The following is a 13,521-nucleotide window of genomic DNA, read 5'->3' on the forward strand; positions in this document are numbered from 1 at the left end:
TAGAAAATGGGAAATAAGGTTCATTGCTAAGTGATTTTGGTGTTTAGATGATTGAAAAGGGATGCATGTCATAAGAATCTATATGCATGTCACTAAAAGTCATTACATGTCAATGTTCTAAGTTTTTTTTGGTCTTGAACCTTTGTTAGGTTCGAATTTTTCTTAAAAATTATGTGGAAAGAATGATTTTTGATATGTGATAGTATGAATGGTAGCATTAGAATGATTTCAAGTGATTTGATTTGGTTTTGTGCTAATGTTTGGTTCGAATTTGTGAAAATAAAAAGGAGAAGAATAGTTGTTTGCTTAAGGTGTATAAGGTATAAAAATCAAGGAACCTTTTTGTCTTGATTAAATGATTTTAGTTCGAATTTTTACTTCTTAAAAAGGGATTTTTGATTTTGATTCAAGTTTACAAAAGGGTTTTGATTTGAAGGTTTAAACTTGCTTCGGTTTTTCTATGAAAAAGGTTTGGAAGGATGAATTTTGGCTTGAACTAGAGATTATAAATGATCCATATCCTTGCATGTCAATTTGTAGTGTTGCATGTCTTGTTTCTTGAAGGAATTCAAATGGAATAATGTTAGGTCACACTTTCACTGTAGAGGGGGTGAATACAGTGTTTATTACAATCAAATCAAACTTCAAGAACTTATGTAACAGAAAACAAACTTTATTGAAACAATAAACTCTGTTACAATCTGGAACTGTTATCTCTCAGTGATGAATAAAATATCACGAGAGCTGCTAGGGTTACAGTAAATAATATTCTCGATAATGATAACACTTATAGTGTAAACCCTATGTCTGTGTTTATATACTACACAGTTTCAAGATAATCGCTAATTGATATGGAATATAATTCTGCTTCCTAAAATATATCAATCAGATATCTTCTATTCCAAGTATTCCATTCTTCACGGAATTCCTTCTTCATGCATATCTCTTCTTATGTTTATCTTGATCTTCTTAACTTCAATCAGCTACTGTCCTTATCTGATCGTTCTTCAGCACTTAAGTTCTGATATCTATCTCTTGATGCTTATCTCCTGATAACATAAGTACTGGTATCCCTTAAGTTCTGTTGTCCAGTATAAGTACTGATCAGTTAAGTACTGATTTGTTCTGTTCAAATAAGATCTGAAATCTAAACATAAAACATATTAGCCATGACATTATCAAATATATCTAACAATCTCCCCCAACTTGTAAATTAGCAAAATATACAAGTTTAACAGATATTTGATGATGTCAAAAACATTAAGTACAAATGCATGAAAAATAGACAAGATAACTACAACTTACAGTCCTTAAAGCTTTTACCAATTCAACTTCTGATAACAACTTTAGTCTGTATACACATCAGAATTTAAGTAGTTGTAGATCTTTGACTTGGCTTCATCATTTTCTGATCTCTCTGATGTCAGGAGTTGTTCTGAGATAATTCTTCAACAAACATTTCTCAGCATATCTGAGTTCATCAATCATTCTCCGTTTGACATCTTTAAGCTCTGCAGTATCTTCACCAGTTTGAAATATTGCAGCTCTGAGATCATTAATCTTTGCTTTTCTCAACTCCCGATCTAGTCTTATGACATAAGCTTTGTTAGACTCTAGATTGAATTCAAGCCCCTTAATACCAAGATATGTTCTGATCTGTGCAGTATTAGGCTTCATATCAACAATATCCCCATTGTGATCTCTGTACTTTGGAACATATCTGCTGTCAGACTTAACAGAATAAAGCCTTTTCTGTCTCTGAATCTGTTCTTTTAAGTAGTTTGCAGCAGTCTCTGTTATTCTGTTATCCACTTGAAGTAAGAAAAGTACATGCTCCAATTCTTCAAAATACTTCAAAGGAATGGCATTTTGTCTTATATGATAAACCCTACCATCTGTCATGAAATACAACATGATGTATTCTTTCAAGTAGGTATGGTAAACCATCTGTACAGATTCTAGTTGATTCAATCTCTCAGGAGTTGCTCCAATACCTGGTTCACTCAAGGAAGTTGGATCATCGGTAGTGTTGTGTACTCTTCTTTCATCAGCACTTCCCAATCCAGTTTTATCTCTAGCTTCCTTTCCAGTAACTACTCTTGCTTCAAAACCACTTGGAGTAGTCTTCAAAGATTGAGTCTGTTTTACTTTAGTGAATCCTGGTAGGAGTGTTTTAGATTTATTTTCTGATATCAAGTTAACTTGAGCACTGTCAGAGGTTACTTGCTTCTTCTGAATATCAGAACTTACAATTTCTTGACTCTGAACAACTTGAGCCATGTCAGAGATTGTTTTAAGAACTTTTCTTGAAGTCAGAGCAAGATCATCTTTTCCATCAGTAATTTCTTCTTCATCAGGAGGTACATAAGGCTTGATAGGTTCACCAACCTTTTCTTTACCCTTGGATCTTGGATCTATCTGTGGTTGTGATCTAGCCAAAGTTTCTTCAGTATGTATCCTTTCTTTGATCACAATGCCTTTAGGTTTTGGAAATAACTTTTTACCAGAAGCTTCAGATTTAGATGTGACTTTCTCTGATTTAAGTCTGGCTTCTTCTTCCTTTAAACTTTCCAAGTCCATTCCTGGATTTTCTTGAAGAAATAACTGTCTTGACATTTCCTCATCAAGATCTAGAAGTTCATCAGAACTTATCCTTTTACCAGTAGCAGAACTTATTCTTTTCCCAGTATCAGAACTTGTTCTGTGACTAGCTTGTCTTGATGTAAACCTTCTACCTTGACTATGACCACTACCCATTCCAGAGTTTCCTTGGTCATCTTTTCCATCATCCTTTCCTTGCAGTGACTTGTTGGTTTTGCATTTGGACTTAATTACCTTCTCCCCCTTTTTGGCATCAGCAGGTAATAAAAGAGAGATAAGTAGTTCCACTGAGGTCTGGATTTCAGTAAGTTGCGATTGCTGAGAAGCTTGATTTGTCAGAATTTGATCAATCTGAGCTTGTTGCTTCTCTTGAGTTTTCTCAATATAAGCAACCCTGTCAATGGTAGGTTGGAAGAACTTTTTCTTATCAATTTTCCAAACTTGTTCCTGTTTGATAAAGTTCTCCTGAATCTTGTGTAGCTCTGCATGAGTGTTGGAATGAAGACCTTGTAGATGTTTAGTACTCAATGCAGTGACTCTAAGCTGGGTTTTAAAATCATCAGACTGTAACATTTCATCAGCTTTAGTCAAGTGCTCAGCAAGATGTAAAGCATTTGGAACACATGAAACTGAGTTCCATTCCTTAGTCCACTCCTGACCTGCAGGAGTTTCACTCCAAGGTACTGGTGCATCCCTGATAACAAACTCCTTTACCAGTTCAGACTTAGGAAGAGTCAGTGGAGGAGTATGTCCTGAAGGACCTGCTTCATCAGCATCTACAGTTGTAGCAGCCTCACCAGTATCTCCAACATTTGCAGCATCAGAACTTAGAGAATCAGTATCTTCTGATAAGACAACTGTGTGAGTAGCAATGGAGGCTTCAACATCCTCTAATTGCTGATCTGATACTAAGTTCTGATCAACAGCCATATCCTGATGCTCACCTAAAATCTGATCATCAGCATCTCGATGCAGAGAAGGTGTTAGTGATAACTCAGGAGTTTGAACAGCATCAGTAACAGGTGTTGTGGAAGGATTATTTGCTGTTGGAGCTTCTAAGAAAAGTATTTCAGGCACAACCAGGTTCTGAATATCAATTTCAGCACTTGTGCCTGGATCAACAAGAGATATAGAAGGTGAATTAGCCTTGTCAGATACAGGTTCCTGAGATGGAGTTGATGGAGAAGAAGTGACTGGAGCAAATTCCTTGTCTTGTGAGATCAGAGATTCCTGATCCCCTTCCTTAGCTGCTTCCTCCTCATCATCTGAAACTGGCCTTTGTGCCCTCTGTTTCTTGTACTTCCTTGTTGATTTGGATTCCTTGGGAGTTTCAGGAACCGTCATACGTCTAAGCCTCTTGAGAAGCCTAGAACCCCCAATTGCAGAATCCTTCTGAGAAGTTGCCTTCTCAGCTTCATTTTACCACAGGTTCTGAAGAGGGAATCTGCTCCTCAGAATCTGATTCATCTCTCAAAGTAACAGTCATTGGAAAGAGGAATCATGGTCTAGACCGCACAAGACACAAGAAATAGTGGACTGTTCAAGTACAAAACCATTAATCCTAATCATAGTGACTATTAATCTTCCACTTCAACATATTTGAGTACAAACTGAGACTGTTATCAAATTTTATTCAAAGATAAGCCAAGTAAAGGATTAGACTGAGAAATCAGAACTTAGACCTATACCAGAACTTAACAGTCATCAGAACATAATTTCTTAACTCGAAAAAGGAATGCTCATCTTAGTAAATACTCATACAAGTTCTTAGTTATGAATGTCAGAACTTAATCATCAGAACGTGTAACTAGAACTTGTCCTCAGAATTTGTGCAAATATGACACAATGACTGTTTATCTAAAATAACATAGACCACCACAGAAATTTTCATCATTCAGATGGAGTGATTAGTGTGTGCATTAAGCTAAATAACAGACAAAGAGTAAAGTCTGATTCACTTCAGTACATCTTAGAAATAAGTCATAATTAAAATTTTGCTAAAGAGCTGTCATTATCCTGAAACCTACTGATAAATGAGTTCATGCATGAGTCCACCTCAACTGTTTTTGTGCTAATTTTATGCATCTTTTGAAATTCTATTTTACAGTGGCTTCTCAGTGTAAGTGAGTCACGATTGTTTATCAGAATTTATGCTATTATCAGAGTATTTCTCCAGTAATCATAGAGTGTGAAAAGTCACCAAGAAAATATTTTGCTTTTCTAATGCATATTTACTTAATACCAGCAATGCACTTGGGTCGTCCCTTTCACATTTTTACTCTAGATCTCAAAGGAGTACCTGATTTTATTCTTTGATCTTTTTGCTTTTTCTTTTGATAAGAGAGGTCTATCAGCACTTAGTGCATTCAGCAGTTTTACTAGTATCAGAACTTAACAGATGAGTAGCATTATTCTAATTTGTGACTTAGTAATAAGATATACAAAGTGAACTTAACTAAGCTCAATTATCAGAATTTGCTAGTGTCATAAGATTTCCACTGAAATAATTACTTCTTCCATGGAATCATTTGTTTATTGAAGACTACTAGGTCAGTATCTAGCACAGTTATCCTCATAGGATTGAATAGTTACTGAAACAGACATATCACTTATCAGAGTTTAGAAACATATATCAGACAACAGTCAGTACTTAAAGACATTTATCAATTAATGCACAGAATATACAAAGAGATTAATTCTGTAAATACTGATCATAAAGTCTGATAACATAGAACAAGTTTAAGCAGATTTAGAGAAAGAACCTGAAATCATTCCAAGTTCATTTACCAATTTTGTAAAGGTAGCTTCACACAGTGGTTTTGTGAAGATATCTGCTACTTGTTGATCTGTGGGAACAAAATGCAATTCCACTGTACCTTCATCCACATGTTCCCTGATGAAATGGTACCTGATGCTGATGTGCTTTGTCATAGAATGTTGAACTGGATTACCTGTCATAGCAATAGCACTTTGATTATCACAGTAAATAGGGATTTTGAAATATGTTAACCCATAATCCAGTAACTAATTCTTCATCCAGAGAATCTGTGCACAGCAGCTTCCTGCAGCAATATACTCTGCTTCTGCAGTTGATGTGGAAATTGACTTTTGTTTCTTGCTATACCAAGAAACCAACCTGCCTCCAAGAAATTGGCAGCTACCACTTGTGCTTTTCCTGTCAATTTTGCAACCTGCAAAATCTGCATCTGAGTAACCTATTAATTTAAAATCTGATTCTCTAGGATACCATAATCCTAGATCAGCTGTTCCTTTAAGATACTTAAAGATTCTTTTTACAGCTGTTAAGTGAGGTTCTCTTGGATCTGCTTGAAATCTTGCACAAAGACAGGTAGCAAACATGATATCTGGTCTACTAGCAGTTAGATAGAGAAGTGAGCCAATCATACCTCTGTAATCAGTAATATCTACTGAATTACCAGTATCCTTATCCAGTTTTGTTGCAGTGGCCATGGGAGTGGATGCACTTGAACAGTCTTGCATTCCAAATTTCTTCAGCAAGTTTCTGGTGTACTTAGATTGACAAATAAAAGTTCCTTCTTCACTCTGCTTGACTTGAAGACCCAGAAAATAACTGAGTTCTCCCATCATACTCATCTGATATCTTGACTACATTAGTTTGGCAAACTTTTTGCAAAGTTTGTCATTTGGAGACCCAAAAATAATATCATCAACATAAATCTGGATCAAAAGTAAGTCCTTGCCATGGTTGAGATAGAACAGTGTTTTGTCAATAGTTCCTCTGTTGAATCCACTTTCCAGAAGAAACTGAGCTAAAGTCTCATACCATGCTCTAGGAGCTTGCTTAAGTCCATAAAGTGCTTTATCAAGCCTGTAGACATAATCTGGATGTTTGGAATCTACAAAGCCTGGAGGTTGTTCAACATATACTTCCTCTTCCAATTTTCCATTGAGAAAAGCACTTTTCACATCCATTTGAAAGACAGCATAAGCCATGAATATCCTTATGGCTTCTAACCTAGCAACTGGAGCAAATGTTTCATCATAGTCAATTCCCTCATGTTGAGAATATCCTTTTGCAACCAGCCTTGCCTTGTTCCTTACAATTATGCCATCACTGTCAGTTTTGTTTCTGAATACCCACTTTGTACCAACAACCGATATATTCTTAGGTCTTGGCACTAAGGTCCAGACTTTGTTTCTTTCAAATTCATTCAACTCTTCCTGCATTGCTTGCACCCAATCAGCATCTTGAAGAGCTTCTTCCACTTTCTTTGGCTCAGACTGAGAGAGAAAAGAATTGTAAAGACATTCATTCGAAGTACCTGTTCTAGTTCTGACACCTGCCTCAGGATTTCCAATTATCAAATCAGGTGTATGTGATTTTGTCCACTTCCTTGCAGATGGAAGATTTTCTCTAGAACTGGATGCTCCCCCATGATTCATGTTGTCTTCGGTTTCATTTTCTGATGCTCCCCCTGAAACTATGCTCTCTGAGTTGGATCCTTCAGTATTTAGATTTTCAGTACTTGGCTTATCAGAACTTGACGAATCAGAATTTGAAGAGCCAGATGTATGTTCTGATGCTTCTTGAGATGTGATAATATCTTGAGTATGCTCCCCCTGCATTGGTGCATCTTCCTTTGACGTAGTCACCACAGTTTCAATAACATCAGAGTTTAATCCATCAGAATTTACAGTATCAGGACTTAGACTGTCAGGACTTGAGGTATCAGAATATGAATCTTCATTTTCAAATCTCAGCTGATCATGATCAATGCAATCTTCAAGTCCAGTGATCTTCTTGTCATCAAAAGAGACATTGATAGATTCCATGACCACTTTTGTTCTCAAATTATAGACTCTGAAGGCTTTTGTAGAAAGTGGATATCCAACAAAGATTCCCTCATCAGCTTTTAGATCAAACTTGGATAGCTGTTCAGGATGAGTCTTGAGAACAAAACACTTACATCCAAATACATGAAAGTATTTGAGATTTGGCTTCTTGTTCTTCACCATCTCATATGGTGTTTTTCCATGCTTGTTAATGAGTGTTGCATTTTGAGTAAAACAAGCAGTCTCCACAGCTTCAGCCCAGAAATAGGTTGGAAGCTTTGCTTCTTCAAGCATTGTTCGTACAGCTTCAATGAGAGTTCTATTCTTCCTTTCAACAACTCCATTTTGCTGTGGAGTTCCAGGAGCAGAAAATTCCTGCTTTATTCCATGATTTTTGCAGAACTCTTCCATTATCAGATTCTTGAATTCAGTGCCATTATCACTCCTCAAAATTTTCACAGAATCTTTGATCAATTTATCCAGATGTTTGACATGATCAATCAGGATAGATGCAGTTTCACTTTTTGTGTGCAAGAAATACACCCATGTGTATCTGGTGAACTCATCTACTATGACCAACGCATATTTCTTCTTTGCAATAGACATGACATTCACTGGACCAAATAGATCAACATGAAGCAGATAATAAGGCTCAAGAATTGATGATTCAGTCTTGCTCTTGAACGAAGATTTTCTTTGTTTAGCCTTCTGACATGAGTAACAAAGACCATCAGGAACAAACACTGATTTTGGCAGTCCTCTCACAAGATCTTTCTTGATCAGTTCATTTATCTTGTTGAAGTTTAAATGAGAGAGTTTCTTGTGCCAATTCCAGCTTTCTTCAGTTGAGGCTCTACTTACTAAACAGATTGCAGAACCATCAGAACTTGTTGAAAGCTTAGCTTCATAAATGTTACCACGCCTGAATCCCTTCAGAATAATTTTTCCTTTAGATTTACTAACTATTTCACAATGTTCTGCAAAGAAATCAACATGATAACCTCTGTCACAGATTTGACTTATACTCAGTAAGTTGTGTTTAAGTCCTGAGACCAGAGCTACATCTTTAATGATGACATTCCCAAGATTGATATTGCCATATCCCAAAGTTTTTCCAATGTTGCCATCTCCATAAGAAACACTTGGGCCAGCTTTCTCCACAAAGTCTGATAGCAGGGCCTTATTTCCAGTCATATGTCCTGAACATCCACTGTCCAGAACTAAAATATTTTTCCTGTTGCCCTGCAATCAAAAAGACCACTAATTATTAGTTTTAAGGACCCAGACTTGCTTGGATCCTTTGGCCTTTTTAGGTTTGTTAACATTTGCAGCGGATTTAGCATCAGATTTTATGTTAACAGTTTTCTCATCAGAACTTATACTACCAGACTTTGAATCAGAACTTACACTAGAAGGAACAACAGAAACTTTCTTTAAAGAAGGTTTTATTTGATAATAATCATAGTACAAACTATGATATTCCTTACAAGTATAAATGGAATGCCATAAACTACCACAATGAAAACAAGGATTTTGTGGTTTGTATCTAACAGACTGACTCTTAACTCCTGATTTTGTAGATAAGGAGTTAATATTCTTATTCTTCCTGCAAAAAGAAGCCAGATGGTTAGAACTTCCACAGTTATGACACGCTTTCCTAGGAGCATCAGGAACAGATTTATAGTTATTGCTTTTATTCACACCTTCCTTTCCATTCCTGTTTTTCCTAGGTGATTTTACCTTGTTTGCATTCTTAACATCTTTCAGCTTATGCTTAAGCTGCTTCTTTGTCATTAAGCCTATGTTAACTTCAGCTGTCTTTTCCTGTTTTAGTTTGTCAGAAGCTAATTCCTTTTTAACTTCTGATTTCTCATTTTCAGATTTTTCAGTTACAAACTTAACAGGTTTTAACTTCGGCTTTTGCTTATCAACAGGCTTAATTTCTACAGTTCCTTTTTCATTTTTATTTTCTCCATAACCTAAGCCCTCTTTCCAGTTTCCACTGCTTAGCAAATTTTGAGTTGTTTTGCCAGAGTTAGTCCAAGTTCTGATAATCTCTCTCTCCTTTTCTAACTCAGTTTTTAGAGATTCATTCATTTTTAGCACTTCATCCCTAACATAAAAAGCATCATCTCTATCCTGCTGAGTTTGATGGAACATGACTAACTCTTTTTCTAAGAAATCATTTCTTTTCCTAAAAGCAAGATTTTCAGAAGTTAATCTTTCACATGTTAAAGTTTGATCTCTATAACTAACAAACATGGTTTTAAGATATCTTCTCAACTCATTAATATCATCAGTATGAAAAGCATAAGTAGTCTGAGGTACCTTTGTTTCAGCAGCTTCAGAACTGCTCTCAGAACTTGATTTATCAGCATTTGCCATCAATGCATAGTTCTCCTCACTTTCAGAGTCTGAGGTGTCTGTCCAGCTTTTCTGCTTTGTGACAAGAGCTTTGCCTTTGTCACTCTTGGTCTTCTTGCAATCAGGAGATATGTGGCCTTTCTCACCACAATTATAACATTTAACATTAGCGTAATCTCCTCTGTCAGACTTTCCTCCTCTTCCTTCAGATCTTCTGAAATTCTTCTTATCAGAACTTATGCCTTTCCTGGAAAACTTCTTTCCCTTCCTGAACTTCCTGTATGCAATCTTTGTGATTCCTTTCACCATAAGAGCACACAGCTTCATCATCTCCTCATCAGCATCAGTTTCAGGCAAGCTTTCAGAATCTGAGTCATCATCACTCTCAGAACTTGATGACTCAGTATCAGACTTTATGATAAGAGCTTTACCCTTGTCTTTCTTTGAGGAAGGTGGTTTGGGGGATTCCTCTTCAGCCTTGAGAGCAACTGTCCTTGACTTTCCTCCTTTCCTCTTGCTTCTTTGTTCCATCTCAAGTTCATGAGTCTTGAGCATTCCATAGATTTCATCAAGAGTTGTTTCATCAAGATTGTAGTTGTCTCTTATTGTTGTTGCCTTCAAATCCCAACATTCAGGAAGAGCTAACAGGAATTTAAGGTTTGTATCTTCAAGATCATACTCCTTATTAACCAATGACAAGTCATTCAAGAGTTTGACAAATCTATCATATACATCAGTCAATGACTCATTAGTCCTAGAGTCAAAGTGTTCATACTCTTGAGTGAGTATTGTCTTCCTGTTCTTCTTAACTGTTTCAGTTCCTTGACACCTTGTCTCCAGTGCATCCCATATCTCCTTAGCAGTCTTGCAGTTGATTACCCTGTTTGACATTACATTATCAATGGCACTATGCAATAAGTGTCGTACCTTGGCATCCTTAGCAATAGATGCTATATCTTCAGCAGTGTAATCACTCTTTTCCTTTGGTACGGTCTTTGCTGCTTCACCTGCAACTACAACAGCGAGCTTGGTAGGTTTGTGAGGCCCTTCCTTGATTCTATCAAGGTATTCTGGATCTGTTGCTTCCAGAAACATGGTCATCCTTACCTTCCATATGGGATATTCAGATGGTCTCAATATGGGAACTCTGATAGTCTCATATCGACTCTGAGTTGATGTCTTTGATGATTCCTCAGTTTTGGTAGGCTTAGTTGGAGTTTCTGTGTCAGACATGATTGTGTTTGGATCTTTAATTGTATGTGTGTTAACAGAAGGCTCTGATACCACTTGTTAGGTCACACTTTCACTGTAGAGGGGGTGAATACAGTGTTTATTACAATCAAATCAAACTTCAAGAACTTATGTAACAGAAAACAAACTTTATTGAAACAATAAACTCTGTTACAATCTGGAACTGTTATCTCTCAGTGATGAACAAAATATCACGAGAGCTGCTAGGGTTACAGTAAATAATATTCTCGATAATGATAACACTTATAGTGTAAACCCTATGTCTGTGTTTATATACTACACAGTTTCAAGATAATCGCTAATTGATATGAAATATAATTCTGCTTCCTAAAATATATCAATCAGATATCTTCTATTCCAAGTATTCCATTCTTCACGGAATTCCTTCTTCATGCATATCTCTTCTTATGTTTATCTTGATCTTCTTAACTTCAATCAGCTACTGTCCTTATCTGATCGTTCTTCAGCACTTAAGTTCTGATATCTATCTCCTGATGCTTATCTCCTGATAACATAAGTACTGATATCCCTTAAGTTCTGTCGTCCAGTATAAGTACTGATCAGTTAAGTACTGATTTGTTCTGTTCAAATAAGATCTGAAATCTAAACATAAAACATATTAGCCATGACATTATCAAATATATCTAACAAATAAGTTGAATTTATAGAAATTAAGATGGATTATTTTCTTAAAGTGTTATTTATGTTTTCCATGATGAATTGGAGTTAGATTTGGATGAAATAAGTATTGCATGTTAAGATGAGAGGTTGTATTTCACAAGATTAGAGTCTAAAAACATTAATGGACCTCTTGTTTGTGTTATGTGATAAATTCGAATGGTTTATGGTTATAAAAGTAATTATTTTGAATCCAATATCTTACCAAGTGAATGCATGTGAGATTTCTAAGAATTATGTGGATTATTTGTTTGTTTTGGTTCGAATAAATAATGTAAAAAGGAGGTTTTTGAGTCGTCTTGATATGAGATTATGTATTGATATGGTAGCTTGAGTATAGAGTTTGAAATACAAGGATTAAATGATATATGTCATATTCGCATCGTAATGCGTGATTCGAAGTCTATATGGTTAAAAGTATACGAGTTAGGGTATAGACATGTTGTGTGATTATAATTGAGTATATAAATACCCTTAGGGTATTGCGATTAAGGGAAATGTTAAGTATTCTGGGAACGTCAAGTGGGAATCTAATTAAGGTTTTGGTTTTGATTGTAGATTCGGAGCGTGAGGGCATTCAGGCTAGGAAAGGGAAAAGTATACTAGGTGGCAGTAGTTCAACCTTTGTGAAACAGGAAAGCGAATTCAGGCAAGTAACTCTATTTACTTTTGTAAATGGTTATAAAGAGGATATTGTTCATGCCATATAGAGTATTGAACTGTTAAAGTAATGTACCCCTGTTATTGATTCTTGATATACCCTGTCATTGATCTTGTGAACTTCTTATTGATAAGCTTATTGATCCAACCCCTTTGGTAACCCTTTTTTTTCTATTTTGATTACTTGATATACCATGAACTGTTCTAAACCCTATAAGTACCTTTACGAACCCCTTGTAATGATTCTTCATTCCTTGTTTACCTTATACTCTATTGATCCTTGAAACGGTTTTGATTTCCCTAACTTGAGTACCTTGTTATCATTTGATCAAGATCCCTAGAATTGAACTTTGCTTATCCTCGATTCATTTCCTTAACTTTGAATTCTTGAAATTGAACTTAAGAATAAGTTTTGACTTAAAAGAGTCTGAATGATTTCATATTCTTGGTAATGATAAAATGAATTTAGTAAAACACTTCTTTTCCAACACAAGGTTTTCCAAATGAATTCCTGATGGATTGGATTGAGACGTAAGAGACTAGTGGGACTAGTCCAGTCATATAAAGAGACTAGCAGGGCTAGTCCAGTTAAGGCTGAAATTATTCCATAGGTACCTTAAAGACCGGATGGAGGTCGATATGGGTTGATCACCCGTATTAATATGAATTGAAAGTTAAAGTAGTCCAATCAAGGGTTCCATAATTATTGAAATTTTATTCGGTGAATAATTCTTTGAAAATGAAATGGTATATAAAGCTTTGAAAAGAATTGATTAGCTTATAACTTGTGAAACCTGATTTTAATCCTGTTATCAATCATATAATTGATTCCCAATGATGAAAAGATTCTCGCTTTCCATTTGAAAGATCAATTGTGATCCTGTTAATGATTTGTGATGAATGTCGGCTTTCACCCTATCTTGAGCCTTGTTCTTTGGAAGCCCAAAACTTTTTGTTCATACCCCTTTCATAGCCTAAAAGATAGAAATCTGCCACCTAGAAATGATAAAGTAGAATGCCCTGAGATAAGTAATGTATATTGTGAATTTTGTATCGTAGAACTGCTTTATAGTTACTTGCTGAGTTTTATACTCATATGTTTTGTTTAATCTAACCATGGCAGTTAAGCAAGAAGATGGCCAGGCTTAGGCG

This window comes from Apium graveolens, chromosome 6, assembly GCF_009905375.1.
Source record: "Apium graveolens cultivar Ventura chromosome 6, ASM990537v1, whole genome shotgun sequence".
NCBI classification, from domain to species: Eukaryota; Viridiplantae; Streptophyta; class Magnoliopsida; order Apiales; family Apiaceae; genus Apium; species Apium graveolens.